At 31.9% G+C, this 14,446-nt stretch overlaps 1 pseudogene; it reads right to left on the bottom strand.

Annotated features, from left to right (window-relative positions):
• Positions 1 to 404: 404 nt before the first annotated feature.
• LOC124822706 (uncharacterized) lies at positions 405 to 3,399 on the bottom strand (annotated as a pseudogene).
• Positions 3,400 to 14,446: the final 11,047 nt, after the last annotated feature.

Below are 14,446 nucleotides of genomic sequence, written 5' to 3'. Positions count from 1 at the left end.
CCAATTGGACTTTTAAATTCATTTGTTAATTGCCATTATGACAAGTAATTTGCTAGGATTAAATTAGGCTTGTTGGTTTCTTTGGTTTTTAATTAATTTAATTAATAGATTGAGTTTATGTGTTTGAGTTAGTGTTGCATTAATTATTTTTAACTGTCTTTGTTAATCAGTTTGTAACAGTGTTTGATGTTTGAATGTTGTCTAAGGCTTTTAATAGTGTAAGTTTAATTAGCATGCTAGCTTAAATTAGTTTGCTTTCATCTGTTTTCAAAACCCTTTTTCTATTGTTAGACTCGATTTTCGAACCGCAAAATTGGTCCTTCAGAGACGACCTAGGAGTCAATTCCTAGCTATACTGCATTCCTTATATGCAATCAAATTTGTATGGGTCACGGCAGCCCACATCAATGATCATCACGTATGGCATGGATGTCGTCAACTTCATTATCGACATTCAAGGTTGGCATATTTGATGAGAAAGATGGAGTTTCACTAATATCAGGAACGACTACATCATTGTCATCAGTATAATGCATTGTTCTACCTTGAAGAACCACTGACCATCTATTATCTTTGGGATCAGTGACATAAAACACTCTTTTTTCCTGAGACGCCATGATAAATGGCTCTTTAGTATAACCTTCCTTTTCTAGGTCAACCAATGTAAAAGCTAGATCATCAGTCCTCACACCAGTATTACCATCAACCAACTTACATTTAAAAATAGGTACTCTGAAACTTGTGTAATCTATCACCCAAATATCTTCAATTACACCAAAGTAGCACATGGATGCCATCACAGGATTTTTGTCCTTTGAATTGGAGAAATGCATTGACTCGGCCACAACCATTACTCCACTATTTTGAGTGGTGGTTTTTTCATCTTATTTTTGTGTATGAAATGTGTATTTATTTATATCATACCCACTCCAACATATGACATCAAAGTTTGGCTCACTTGATAGCCAATTTAATGTATCAGAAGTTGTGCAATCAGCTTGAACTTGTTGTTTGAACCACTTTAAAAAGGTTATGTTGTGCTCATTAATGACCCATTTTTGAGACATTCGTGGATTATTTCTCTTAACTATATATTTATGAGCACTTAAGTAGGGGATGACTTCTTCAGTGTTATTCAATATATACATATGTGCTCGTAGAATTTCAGCTCTATTCAAGGTGACAACTTTTGAACTTCTAGTACCCTTACCGACACCTCTTCTTCCATGGTAACGAGACCTAGGTACTCCTATAGCTTCAACATCTGATAAATAGTCTGTACAAAACTCGATAGCTTCCTCAGCAATATATCTTTCAACGATTGATGCTTCAGGACGATATTGGTTCTTTACATAGCCTTTTAATATTTTCATGTATCTATCAATAGGGTACATCCATCGTAAGAATACTGGACCACAAATTCTAACTTCTATTACTAGATGAATAATCAAGTGCACCATAATATCAAAGAATGATGGAGGAAAATGCATCTCCAACTGACACAATATGACCACAACCTCATTTTCTAATTGATCCAACTTCTCAATTTTGATAATTTTACTACATATTGCATTGAAAAAAAAGCACAATCTTGTTAATATGTATCTAACATTCTTAGGCAATATTCCTCGAATAACCACTGGTAGAAGTTGTTGCATCAATACATGACAATCATGAGATTTTAACCCAAGTAATTTATGATCTTTCATGGATACAACTCGTTTAAAATTAGAAGAGTAACCCAGTAGAACTTTCACACCTTGTAAAAACTCACAAAAATTCCTTTTCTCTTGTTTACATAATGTGACATGCTGGAGGTAAGTATGTTCGCTTACCATATGATATTGGAGCTAATTGTTCTCTTATACCCATTTCAACCAAGTCCAAGAGAGAATTGAGTCTGTCTTTCGTTTTCCCTTGAATATTGAGGAGTGTTCCGATAATACTGTCACAGACATTTTTCTCTACATGCATAACATCTAAACAATGTCTAACATCAAGCACCCTCCAATATAGGAGATCAAAGAAAATTGACCTTTTCTTCCATATGTTGCTTGAAGTGCCTTTTTTTTGCATCTTTCCAAGAACATACCCAATGCCTTCACATGTTCATACACTTGTGATCCACTTAAAGCCATTGGAGCTAATTCATTTTCTTGACACCCATTAAATGCTTTCTTTAATTTACGATATGGATTGTTTGTAGTAAGAAACCTCCGATGTCCAAGGTATACCGTTTTCCTTCCATGGTGTAGTTGACGATGACATGTGCCTTCTTCACATATAGGGGATGCTTTGTGACCCTTAGTGCTATAGCCACTTAAATTACCATAAGCCGGAAAATCATTGATTGTACAAAATAACATGGCATGCAAGTCGAATGAATCACCAATGTACCCATCAAACATATCAACACCCTCTTCCCATAACATTTTCAAATCTTCAACTAATGGGGCTAAATAAATAACAATATCGTTTCCTGGTTGTCTTGGACCCGAGATCATCAAGGATAACATCACATATTTGCGTTTCATGCACAACCACGAAGGTAAATTGTAAATGATTAACATCACAGGCCACGAGCTATGTTTACTGCTCAAGTTGCCATATGGATTCATTCCATCTGTAGCAAGTCAAAACCTAATGTTCCTTGAATCTTTACAGAAATTAGGGAACATGGAATCAATATTCTTCCACTGCATTGCATCTGCTGGATGCCTTAAATTTTCGTCTTTTATACGTCCATCTGCATGCCATCTCATGGAACCCGCTCTTGTACAATATACAGTCGTTTGGGCATGCATGAATTTTTTTATACTCCATACCCATGGGACACAATATCTTCTTCGCATCATAATTGCGCGTTGGCAATGTGTTACCTTCTGGAAGCATATCACTCAACAACTCAAGCAACTCTGTGAAGCTTTTATCAATCCACCCATTTCTTGCCTTCACATTGAACAATTTTAACACAACTGAAAATCGAGTATACTTAGTGCATTCTGGATATAAAGGTTTTTTTGCATCAGTGCACAAGTTGTCATATAGATGAGCATGTTGGAAGGAATCAGGTTCGACACCATGTATCATGTCCTCTAACCGATCACTCATCTCTAAATCAACTTGTTCTGCTTCTACCTGAGAGTCACTTACACTTGGCATGTCTATTAATTCACCATGCCATGTCCACTTTGTGTAGCTCTTTAGGAATCCATCACATAGAACATGCTCTTGAATAACTTCAGCTGATAGTTTTCGCTCATTCAAACAATTAACACATGGGCAATAAAATCTTTCATTATTGTCTGGAACATTCATCTTTGCAAATTCAATAAATTGTTCTACTCCATTCTCATATTCATTTGTTGTGCATATCAAATTTATCCAACTTCGATCCATTGTTATCTGGAAAATCAACCACCTCTACAATAGTCAAAAGTAGAAATGCAATTTTTTTTCTTTTACCTTTCTTTCAAACAAAAAAGGTAAAGAGCAAGAGGAATGGGAGTTTTTGATTGGGAAGAGTTATCCCATATAATAAGAGGGTGTTAATTATAATAGTAAACTTGGAGCCTAATAATTATTATATAATTTAAAAAGAAAAAACAAACCATACATGATAGCTTGGGCAAAGAATGCTTCTTGGTGTCAAGAATCCTTATAGTTTATAAATGTCTTCAAAAAGAAGGAAAAATAAATTAGAAAATACAAATCAACCCCTTTGTGGTTGTTATTCTAATAATTGGCATGAAAAATTATACCTACTTGAATGACGAAATAAAAATAGATGTATATGTAAAATTCTCGCATTATAATATATGATAAATCTCTACTTGTAATAATACTTAGCAGAACTAAGCCAGAACCAAAAGTACACTTAAAAAGAATATAACATTTTTCAACATAATGTTAAAGTAAGAAATATTATTAATTATGCTTTAACTAAATCAGAATACTCAAACAGTGGAAGTACAAATTTTCTAACAAAGATCACGAGATGTTATTAACATTAACTAAAGATGAACTAAATGAAAATTGTGGCGTAAGAATGCAAAACTCCTATTATAATCACACAAAATGTTCCAAACAAACGGAACAGTAGATGATAGTGTTCGAAAGATTATTTGTCTTATCTTAATGTACTTGTATCATCAATTTGATGATTCTGTCACACATCAACTAATCAAATAGAGGACTTTTTGTATTGCGTAGCAATGCCGGAAGCAAGTAAAGGTCTTTCATTGTGCTTTGAAAAAGCATTACTGCTATTGCTCCAGAAAAACTGCCACCAAAAAGAGCTTTTTTTCTATCAGGAGTTCACATAGTTGCTAAAGCTAAAGTAATAGTCTCATCCAGGCCACGTTTCGATTTCTGAATTTAACTACCAAGAATATGGGTGAAGTAAACACAATACTACTATTCTTGATGGTCCACTTAAAGATTTAGAATGTAATGAATTTTTTCAATTATGGAATTGCTCAGTTATGTTGTGTAAGATGTTATAGAAGAAATTAAGGGAAGTCTTGGGTTATAATGTTGAGAAGATGCAATGGTATATATTCAACAAGATATGATAACCACACATAATGTTTAAAAACAGGGAAAAAACTTGCATCAGTAGGCAGATTTATCAAAAAAACACGGAACGCATGAAACAAAAGTTGAAGCCTTAACATGATGTATAGAAATTGAAATTCTACTGAGTTTCTTGGTATTGAAACTTAACAGTTTCTACAGCAGACAGCTGCCTTACCAAGATATGAGAGAGAATAAATATACAGCCCAAGCTTTTTAAGTGATGAAAGTGCAATTGACAAGATACCTTACAGTCCTTACAAAAACTTGAGCCTTACCCAAAGTTAGCATCAATCTGAAAAGGGGGATGTGTTGTGAACAGGTTGCTATAAAGTCCTCCTTTGTAATCACTTTCATGATCAGGGTCTACCAAGACAATCAATTGTTTTATCAGATAACTGTTTACCCTCGGCAAGTGTAACTGAATCGTATCAAGTAATAATCCTGGTAAGACCAAGAATCGTTTCCCAAGAGACTTACGGGTAGACAGTTATGTAATTTATTGATTATTTAAGACTCGAGAACAAATTGTTGTAAGTTTCAAATGCAAAAGACTGAAAAGTAAATATGTATGCATGTGATGATCAATGGACAAGAAGAAACAAAACACGTGAATTGAAATATATGGATGAATATGTTGTTGGGGTTTATCAATTTCATCCTTTCCACTCTCTTGTATTTAGGAATTCATCATTCTTTTTATTAATGTTAATGTCACTTTCTAAATTACTTTAAACTCGATGTCTCGGTGAAGAAATCCTAATCATAATCACTAGTTTACAATGTCTTATCTCCCTAGCAATTAATCATGCATTATAATGAACTAAAGCTTAAAGGCAACCAACAATCATACTCCTATGTCTAGGTTGGTAATATACTAATGGGAGAGATTCCCCAGATCTAGATTTCCCCGTATGTTTCCATATCGACAAAACCAATAATCATGACATCGAATGAGTTAAACAATGCATGCTTTGAGCAAAGAGGAAAAACCCTAACTATTAATGAAAGAAAGCATGTATCATAAAAATGATCTTGAAGAACAAATTCCATGCAAGAGAGTTTCTAAGGATTTACATTGATTCCCCAACAACAAATTAAGTTTAGTTCACCATATTCATGGTGAAACTAGATGAAATACAATGAAAAAGTGAAGGATAGAACCCTAGAAAGTTGAGAAAGGAGCCTTACCATCCAAAATCATCCTCCAAGGGGTGAAAGAGTGCGTTTTTGCTTCGTCCCAGCCAAAGATACAAACCCTAGAACGTCCTAAAGCTTATATAATATTCTAAAAAATACAGAAAAGTAGGCCCAAGCCTAGAAAAGTGTTGCTCAGCGGTAGTAACGCGTGACCACTTCTTCCCCTCAGCAACTTTTCTCCCCTCAGCGGTGCCAACGGGTCTTTGAGAGTGCCTCTCAGCGGTAATTGGCGTTGAGCGGTACTTGCGTTTTCTCCTCTTTTGCACCTTTTGTGTCCTTTTCTGATTCCATCTCTATCCCTTTTCACTTCTTTCATCAATTTCATCTAAAAACCTGCAAAAACAAGGAAATCAAGCATAAAACCTGTCCAACTCTGTTATATCCAATAATTCAACAAAATCATGAGTTCAAGCTAATTTCTAAGTCATAGAGGTTGTAATTGAAGTCAATTTTAAGTATAAAAATAACATTTTTTCAACTGTTATCAATAACACAGAAAATTACCATTCTTGGAATGTTACTCTAGTTTTCATATTTTTTCTTAACTGTGTAATGTATATTCGTTTCTAATTCAGATTTTACCTGTTTGATTTTTGCACGCCACTATCGTCAATTTGTGATAGGTCTTTAAGGAGAGGACCCCATGAGAACTGCAATTGCAATATTGAATTCAAAACTTCGAAAATCAACAAAAATTGGTGGACATATAAATTCTATTCATTCTGATTACCACAAAATCTTCAAGGAGAAAACCAACTGCCTCCTAATGCCATGCCCAAACCAAAGGAAAATAGTTACTCTAAATCATGAATTTCTTGTACTTCTTCTGTTCTAAAATTATTTATAAACGATTCATCATTTGATTCATTTCCTAACTAACAAAAGAGAAATTCATTCTTAATCCAAGTAACAAGTAAAAACTGTTTTCAATCATCACAAAATGGAGACAGAGCCACCAACATAATGATCTGTGAAGTTTGTATTTGCTCAAATCATGGGTTATTCATGTTTTTGCTCATGTCACACAACCCAATTCAGTAACACTTATAGGTCCTCCTTGCAACCAGAGAACAATTAGTCATGGCTTAGAGGGATCTTCCACTTATAAGGACTTCTGTAAAGCCACGCTTCTGTGATCACAATAACAGCACAAGGCAAAACAATTTGCAACTATTAATTCAATATCACTCTAAACTCCTTTTCCACACACTATGAATAACAACATCAACAACCCAAAAGTAGGTCCACTACATGTTACGTATCTGTACTCCTTTTACTCATCAAAGAAAGTCCTCAATTTTCCTCCCTTCAGTTCAAGCTCTATCAGAAAACTAGAGGGTTAAAACTATGTACTTCATAGCAGCAAAATCCTCAAGGTGTTCTTTCCAAAGCTAAACCTAGACTACAATGCAGTTCATTAAAATAGGCAAAAGGAGAACAACTTTAATTTGAAGAAGTCAGGGCAAATAATAGAATCTACAAAAATAAATGAACACTTGTGGTACATGATTATTGGTCATGTGGCTGTTACTAAGGACTTTGCTTCTTGACAGCAAAATCTACAAGTAAAACTTGACTAACTGTACAAGTTAATGATCCATTGAAGATTCAGTCAAAGATGATGGGGCTTTTTTCTTATCAAAGGGGAGAATTAAAAAAAATGTAAATTGATAATATATGTTTGTCCTGCAAGTTGATTACTATTATTATCCCTGTTTTGGAAAGCTCTTTTTCGGAAATTCTGGAATTGAGAACTTGTCAATGGTTATATTTTTTGGTGAAAGAAAGATCGTGATACTATGAAAGACTTCCTGGAATTGACTTTCCTTGAAAGGTTTAATGTTATTTAGAAACCTGTCATGAGAATGGTGCATAAAATCACCAAATACATTCAATAGTTAAAGTATGGAACTTAATCAAGAGATGAACCTTAAACATATGATATTATCTTAATTTTGAGTGTGAAAGCATAAGTAGTGAGGGTAGGGATCATTACAACAATATCAATTAAAATAGTGAAGACCATGTTCAAGATAGGGTGGTGCATGTAGAATGTAGAAGCAATTGCTTCCTTTAATGACTCCGATTCTGGTTCCAAAGCACCTTCATATGATTTGGGTTTATTTTCTTATCATCTAACACATCTAATATGCTTTAGAACTTAATGGTAACATCTCATTCTCTATGTTTACTGCTCATTATTTTGCATACCAGAGTCAATAATTATGTTGCTGACTTGCAACTGAGACATATAAAGAAAACAAAACAAGGGTTACCTATGCATGTTTATATATGAAAAGATCTAAAGGACTAGTTTTCCATCAAAACTTTGCTATAAGTACTTGTTTGTGTGTGAAAAATATAAAGAAAGATCTCTATAACCATCTTACTGGTAAAGAAATATTGATAGTCAAATTAAATGGTTGGTAGTGTTGACTGAACTAGGAATTACATATTGCATATTGTATTGTAAATGGTTATTCTATATTTGCTAAATCATTGAATATAGGGAGGCACCTAATTATATGAAAAGGTTGTGAACAGGTTAAAGTCAATTAAAAAAAATCTGATATAATGTGTGAACTAATATGTGTGTGATACTCTGTTGTGAGCAAATTTTTTGTTTGATTTGCAACAATTATCATGCAGTAGCTGTGTCCTTATAAAGAACCAAATTGAAAAAAAATGGTCAATTAAACTTCGTAAATTTATAGTATTAAAGGACACCAATCTACTAAGCAGGTCAAGTGTAAAAGCAACTTCATCCTTATTATCCAAATACATGTCTTGGGCCAAATGTAAGAGTAATACGAATATTCCAGATTATGTATATTACAAAGAACAGGATTTTGTCAGTGTGAACTCAGAAATAGAGAAAATACAGATAAGATAAATATTCCACTCCAAGTAATACATAACTTCCAAATTACAAAAAAAATTGGTACGAGTGTAAAGCACAAGTAACATTTAAAATTCCCAACTAAACAACATTTGAAGATGCCGATAAAAGGAAAAATAAGCAAGAATTAAAGACCGGAAACTGGAATATCGTCATTTATTTGATTATCACTGTTGATTTATACAAGTACACATGGACCCTACATGCAGATAACAAGCTAACCACAATGAACTCGTTGGGCTCCAAGCCCTCCACACAACGTAAAAGTGAGTTAAGAGATGAGCTTTGGTACTGAGTCTCGATGAAAGACCCTTCCAAAATACATTTCATCCTCTTAATCCCGCACAATCACCAACATAGTATCATATTGATCATGCAGCTTCTTCATTCTTGTGTTGTCGCGGAACCCTAATCGCGCAAACATAGCAAAAGAGAGGATCCAAGAGCACGAGAAGTCGCGATCCAAGAGCACGAGGAGAAGAAGACACGCCAGAGAGAACTAAGAAAAGATGTTAAGCAAAGGAGAAAGTGAGAGAAGACGAGCAGAGAAAGTGAGAAACGAAAGTGTGAAACGAAAGAAACGAAAGTGAGAAACAAAAGTGAGAAACAAAAGTGAGAAACGAAAGTGAAAAGTGATGTTGGTAGAATCCACACCGATTTTTAGTATAATTGGTGTAGAAATTATTTTTTATACATGCTCTGAGTGTAACCTGTGTAGAATTATTTATCATTTATATTTTATACCTCTTTTTAGTGTAACAAGTGTAAAAAAGTTTCCCTTATTTACCATTTCGCCACTGTATCATTTTCTATACCTGATAAATTTCAATAGGTATAAACAGACGCTATAAAAAGTCTATTTTGCACTAGTGAACCCACGACGGATAGTTAGTATCCGTGGATATTTACTACCCGCGGGTTGCAGGTAGCGGATATTTTAATACCCGCTTATAAACGGATTGGGTGTCGGTATTATACTATCTGTATCCGCGGATATCCGCTACTCGCAAAAAATAAAAATAAAAATTTAATTTTTATTTTATTAAGTTAAATTTAATTAAAATTAACATTAATTTATATTTTATAAGGTTAAATTTAATTAAAATTAAATTTTAATTTATATTTAATTCAATTTATATAATATTTTATATATTTTTTGTAATTTTATTTAAATTTTATTTTCATAATTAGTAAAAATATATTCTTTTAAATATTTGTGGTATCCGCGGGTAGCAGGTGAATTTTTTTTTATAGGGTCGGGTTGTGGGTAAGCACTATCCGTGTCCGACCCAACCCATTGTCATCCCTACTTGTTGCATTGTGACCGGTGTACTTGTCATTGGTTTTATAGCCAATAATAAGGCTCGAGAGAGATGCTTTCATTTTAAATATGTGTCTTATGTTGCAATATTCTATGAGTAGTGGAACTCTCTCGTGTGTAGGTGGGATGTAATAAATTTTAATTTTTTGTACTTCTACTTGAATATTTATCTATACTTTCATTCAATCTATTTGTCTTATTTCATTGGTCTGGGATTGAGTGGGAGTTGATTCCAAGTTGTTGTTGTTCGAATTCTCCTTTTGCATGTAGATGCTAGGATAATATCTATAAGGTTCCAATTGGTTATAGAGTTTAATACAAGTGATTCTCTAAAGCGTTCTCTACACAAAATTTATGGTGTCGATTTCTTTGAAGCGTAATCTACTTCTTAACCGATCAAATTCATCATAACATTCGAAGTTATCAAGTTTAACAGCCAAGAGTGTGTATCTTAAACAATTGATTAGCACTGATATAGAACACACAAAATAATAAATACTGCAACTGAAAACTTTCATCATTAATTGCATGATTACAGATTATGAGATAAAGAGGAAAGAAGATTTGTTGGGAAGAAAGGAAGAAAAGAAAGAAAGAAGAATTGGTAGCGTGGTGGCAGTTACGTTGTTTTAGGGCCTTTTCCTGTGTCTCCTTTGTAATTTGATTTTGATAGCATATGATTGGGTGTGTTTTTGGGTGTTGGGGATTGAGATGTTTGTGGAAGAGGTGATCTTCCTCCGCTGAGTTTTGTTTTGGGTTGTATAACATTAATCCCTCTCCTTTGGGTGATGGTTATAGAAATTTGCATGGTGTTGTTGGATGGTTGCATGGAGGAAGGAGGAAGAAGACTCATTAGAATGGATGAGAGTGAATTGAAGTTAGAAATAATGAATACAGAAGAGAAGGTTATGATATTGGTCTGACGGAAGTGGGAATTTATAGGAAAAGATAGAGACTGTTTGAAGTTGTCAAATATGGAAGCAGTCTCTCTATACTTGTAATTGTAGGGATTGATGGTCCAATCAAGTTTCATGACTGAACATTAGTATAGTTCACACTAATTCTAACTTTTAAATATCAGAGTTGGTGAAATTGGAAATCCTCTATCTCGTGCTCGACCACATCTAGAATGCATATTTTAAATAAATATTTAACCAAGTCTCTCTATACTTGGTTAGTACGTAGACTCTACGAGCTCGTCTATAAGATCATTTACTTTATTAAAACACTCTTTGTGGTGTGTCCCTGATGTGAACGTGAGCATGTAAGACACAAATTGGTTGACTTCTATTTTTAATTTGGTATTACTTGGTTGACTTATCAAGTTTTAATTAAGAAGATAATTGCAATTAACATCTCACTGTTTATAAGACCTCAAAGTGTTGTTGTACGCGTAGTTTCACTCTTGATTAACGGTCAACTAAGTGCCGCTTGCTGCTTCTCTGAGAATAGATAATTTTGAATGGTCAATATGCTCTTTTGTCTCCTTTTAACAACATACAACTTGTTTTGTAGTTAATCAAACTTATAGTTATCCACTTTCTTCAGTCAAAATATTCCTCTGTATAATAAAATATCTTGTTTATTTTAAAATAAGAGACATGCTAAATTAAATATTTATGTTCTTTTATTTCTTATAATATTTTTAAGAACACACGTTTATTTACATTAATAGTTTTACTTTTCATGTATTTCTATATTTAAATGAAATTATAAGATTGTCTAAGTAGTAAAGTTAAAAAAAAATTGTGAGTGGCTGTAAATTTAATTTTTTTTCAAAAACACTTAGAGTTATAAGTTAATTTAGTGAGTTTAAAAAAATGATGGAAAATGTGTGCAATTCATCTTTCTTCATTAATAAAATAATAATAATTAAATTACTAATATAAAAATATAGTGATATCAAACTACAATTACCGGAACATAAAGAAAAAAAGGTTTAATATTTTTCTTATTCTGAAGGCCTTTACTCCCTTTCTTCACTGCATTTATGACTATTTTTAGCGACGGTTTTCACTACTAGAAATTTATGATTTAGTTGTGAAATTTGTTGCGAAAAGTTCATGAAAATTTCATGCAAAATTTATTAATGATTTACTTATTATATATGATATTTTCTTACTAATTTTATCTCCTAAAAATTTCACATAAAAGTTTTCTATTGGCTGCAAATTTCTTACAAATTTAAATTAGTAAGCATGTTAAATATATTTTAAAAAGTGGCAAGAAACTATTAAAAAACACATATTTTTTTGCGGTTTTTACTTCATTTTTTATTCCGTAGAAACTTGATACAAAAATTATATTTCTTCCTAGAAAATTTCCTATAAATTTATATATGCAGAAAGTTAACGTAGTTATTTAAAATTTTGCCCGATATTTTTTCCCAACTTTCTTACACTTAGAAAGTTTGAAATTATTTGCCATCTCCCTCTGCCATGTTGCTTTTGTGCTCTCGTGTTGTTCTTGTCTCATAAGGACAAAATCATGATAAAACACAAACTTCATAATAGATATTAATAAAAAATTATTATCACTACAATATTCTAAAATACATCAATATGAAAATAATACAAATATCTCTATGTCCTAAAGTAGATCACTCAAAACCCTAATGTGCATTATAAAGACCAAGATTAAATAGGAAAAAGCCGAAGGCCATAAACAAGATTAAATAAGATAGTATTTTTTAAATAAACGTTATTTATTGATTTTTCAAATTATTAATTAAAAAATAATATAAATCAAATATAGATAGTATTTTTTTTAAAGAAGGGTTGTATATTGATTCATGTATTAATTTATAACGATTATTTAGAAATACGATATCTATTGAATATTTTCTATATATAATTTTGTAACAGTGATTTATTCAAATTTTGTATTATTATATTCTTAATATATTCTTAAATATATTTATGTATATCTTGGTAGGTAGAATCTTAAACAGTGAAAAGTCACCTTAGAAGAGTGAAAGTCACCCTGGAAAGGGTGCAAATTGACCGCGTTGAATTTGGTGGGATGCAAAGTTAGAACAAAAAATTAGTGTAGTTAAAATTAATATTTAAATACTAAAATCGTAACTTCATATGATTTTGCAAAATATTTACATAATCATAAAATAGTAAGATTGGTAGGGTCCGATAAAATGTTGTAAAATCGTGTAAAGCGTAGTTTATTTTTGTTGCACCATACATACGTATCTTGTTTAGGTAAATGTATTCGGTTCAAATAAAACACAAACTTAATTACAAATTTATTGTTATATATATTATCAGTCGTAACACCACCTAATTAAAAATAAATATATATTTTTGTGTTTAACCTAATAAAAATTAATACAGTTAAAATATTACCTTATTGGTGGTAACTATAACATCACCCAACCTTCACCATCTTTTATGAATTTTAATTAAAATAAATTTCAATTAAACTTATAAATGGAGTTTTAATTAAAACAAAATTCAAATTCAATTAAAAATAAATAGTTTTTTTTCCTACACCATTCATCAATCAATTAAAATAAAACTCAATTAAAATAAAACATTTATTTTTCTTACACTTTTAAAGCACTTGCTATTAGGAATGTAAAATATTCACAAAAGTGATTATTTTGTAAATTTATGTTTGATGAAGTATTGAGAAATAAATTAATTTTATTTTAATAATTTTATTTTTATAGTAGAAAGGAAAATCCACAATTCATAATTTATGATTTTATAAATCTCTTATTATCTTGATCATAATTTTATTTTAAATATCTTGCAAAAAATAATGTCAAATTTGTATAAATTTGTTTGTTTAAGCAGTGTGTTGGAAAATAATTCGTACTTTTAGTCAAGCATAAATCTATTGACTTAAAGTCTTTTTTTTTCTTGTTTCTTTTTTCAAATTTTCTTTTTGATTCATACGTATATTTATTATCTTATATTTCAATGCGCTTTTACTTTAAATTGATCTATATATTTTTTAATGATTATACTATAGTGTGTGCTGACTTAACTGCTTTAAAATCAATGTCGAATCATTGAATGTGTGACGCATCGAAATAAATGATATTTTATTCCTTTTCAATAGCTGCTTCTCTAACTTCATTCTCATATCTTTGGTCAACTATTATTAAGACGTGTATTGAAATAGTTGAATTGAATTTGACAAATTCATGCAAATGATTGATATTTATAAAAACAATTGGTTTGTACCAGTTCAAGAATTTACGGGGTTGTTGAATGAATTGTATTGGATAGTGGGTATTGTTCCCTCCACCACCTTTCCTTCCTTCACCTTCCCAACTCTTTATATTTTTTTTAACAAAAACAATTCTTTGACACGGCTAAAGAAATTGACACTCATTTGACACGGGGTGGGGCCCAATTTTTCTGAATGTCATTAAGGGCAAAGTTGTCATTTGTGGTGCGTGAAAAGTTTATTGAAAGTTTTCGTTCCTTTCA

This window comes from Vigna umbellata, chromosome 7, assembly GCF_029865625.1.
Source record: "Vigna umbellata cultivar VRB3 chromosome 7, Vumbellata_1.0, whole genome shotgun sequence".
Classification (NCBI taxonomy): Eukaryota; Viridiplantae; Streptophyta; class Magnoliopsida; order Fabales; family Fabaceae; genus Vigna; species Vigna umbellata.
This window is presented reverse-complemented; position numbering and strand designations above follow the sequence as displayed.